The 2,500-nt window shown below is 49.2% G+C and overlaps 1 protein-coding gene across 1 annotated transcript in view; it reads right to left on the bottom strand.

Annotated features, from left to right (window-relative positions):
- Positions 1–2,500, bottom strand: part of LOC109881182 (syndecan-3) — a 50,894-nt gene that overhangs the window by 22,695 nt on the left and 25,699 nt on the right. The gene's annotated exons all lie outside the window — the stretch shown is intronic.

Genomic DNA, 2,500 nt, shown 5'->3' with positions numbered 1-2,500 from the left:
GTCTACTAGTTAAAACTCCATTAGTCCAGTGGTCTACTAGTTAAAGCTCCATTAGCCCAGTGGTCTACTAGTTAAAGCTCCATTAGTCCAGTGGTCTACTAGTTAAAACTCCATATGCCCAGTGGTCTACTAGTTAAAGCTTTCATTAGTCCAGTGGTCTACTAGTTAAAGCTCCATATGTCCAGTGGTCTACTAGTTAAAGCTCCATTACTCAAGTGGTCTACTAGTTAAAACTCCATTAGTCCAGTGGTCTACTAGTTAAAACTCCATTAGTCCAGTGGTCTACTAGTTAAAGCTCCATTAGTCCAGTGGTCTACTAGTTAAAACTCCATTAGTCCAGTGGTCTACTAGTTAAAACTCCATATGTCCAGTGGTCTACTAGTTAAAGCTCCATTAGTCCAGTGGTCTACTGGTTAAAGCTCCATATGTCCAGTGGTCTACTAGTTAAAGCTCCATTAGTCCAGTGGTCTACTAGTTAAAGCTCCATTAGTCCAGTGGTCTACTAGTTAAAGCTCCATTAGTCCAGTGGTCTACTAGTTAAAACTCCATTAGTCCAGTGGTCTACTAGTTAAAGCTCCATTAGTCCAGTGGTCTACTAGTTAAAGGTGAGTAGCTTGTCTTTTACTACTACAGTATATCATGTGCACTATTTTGTCACTGTTTTTTTATGTGACACACACAGATGTTCTGCCGTTATATTCTGAACTCTGCTCCTGTCATCTCTCTCCTGTCCTCCCCAGTTATATTCTGAACTCTGCCCCTGTCATCTCTCTCCTGTCCTCCCCAGTTATATTCTGAACTCTGCCGGATGTTCCTCTTCCTCACACAGGAAGTCCTAGAGTACGACCCTACCTCACACAGGAAGAGGAACATCCCGTAGAGTACGACCCTCCCTCACACAGGAAGAGGAACACCCGTAGAGTACGACCCTACCTCACACAGGAAGAGGAACACCCGTAGAGTACGACCCTCCCTCACACAGGAAGAGGAACATCCGTAGAGAACGACCCTACCTCACACAGGAAGTGGTGAAGGTCCTAATCCAGGGTCTTGTCCTCTTCTGTCTGGACTACTGCAACTCACTGTTGGCTGGGCCCCCTGCAACTTATCCAGCCCTCCTGGTTTTCAACCTTTCCATGTTCTCCCATGTCACCCTGCTCCTCCACACAACCACTGGATTCCAGTCAAAGCTCCCATCCACTACCAGACCATGGTGCTTACCTACGGAGCAACAAGAGGACCTGCCCCTCCCTACCGTCAGGCTCTGCTCCAACCCTACACCCCAACCCATCCACTACCAGACCATGGTGCTTACAAGAGGACCTGCCCCTCCCTACCGTCAGGCTCTGCTCCAACCCTACACCCCAACCCATCCACTACCAGACCATGGTGCTTACCTACGGAGCAACAAGAGGACCTGCCCCTCCCTACCGTCAGGCTCTGCTCCAACCCTACACCCCAACCCATCCACTACCAGACCATGGTGCTTACCTACGGAGCAACAAGAGGACCTGCCCCTCCCTACCGTCAGGCTCTGCTCCAACCCTACACCCCAACCCAGCACTCCGCCACCTCAGGTCTCTTGGCCTCCCAGCCCTACGGGAAGGCAGCTCCTGCTCAGCCCAGTCCAAGCTCTTCTCTGTCCTCCCACCCCTACAGGAGGCAGCTCCTGCTCAGACCAGTCCAAGCTCTTCTCTGTCCTGGCACCCCAATGGTGGAACCAGCTTGGGTCCTGAAGCTTTTTCTCATTTTGTCTGTCACAGTTGAAGTGTACCTATGATGAAAATTACAGGCCTCTCATCTTTTTAAGTGGGAGAACTTGCACAATTGGTGGCTGATTAAATACTTTTCTGCCCCACTGTGTATAGAATATATATGTTGGGGTCAATGAAGGGTGGATAGGAACTTAGTTTATGGAAAGTCACTGAGTGACACGGGAAAGTGGAGAAAGTTCATATTCTGTTCAAACATGTTATTGTTGAATATCAATGTTCCTAAAGAGGGAGGCAAAGGGCAACAGTGTTGTTTCATTTCCTGATAAGGCAGGCCAGCTGCGGAACTAGGGAGGAATTTGGCACAAGGTCAAGTCAACAGATGACGTGAGAAGGAACCTCTGGGAGGGGGGCCAGAGGGGCCCACCACAACCACAGTCCTATCTCACACAGATGGGCCAACCACAACGACCCTCCTACTACAGTCCTATCTCACACAGAGGGGCCCACCACAACGACCCTGCTACTACAGTCCTATCTCACTCACATACACTTCCACCAAGGTTCTAGCATCAGGCAGGGCCATGACTCCACCAGTGAGAGGAACCAATTAAGTTCCTGCCTAGCAACAGAGATGTATAGGCTGTCTAGATGTGTAAGGAGTTGACCCCTGCCTAGTAACAGAGATGTATAGGCTGTCTAGATGTGTAAGGAGTTGACCCCTGCCTAGCAACAGAGATGTATAGGCTGTCTAGATGTGTAAGGAGTTGACCCCTGCCTAGCAACAG

This window comes from Oncorhynchus kisutch, linkage group LG14 (genome assembly GCF_002021735.2).
Source record: "Oncorhynchus kisutch isolate 150728-3 linkage group LG14, Okis_V2, whole genome shotgun sequence".
Taxonomy (NCBI): Eukaryota; Metazoa; Chordata; class Actinopteri; order Salmoniformes; family Salmonidae; genus Oncorhynchus; species Oncorhynchus kisutch.
This window is presented reverse-complemented; position numbering and strand designations above follow the sequence as displayed.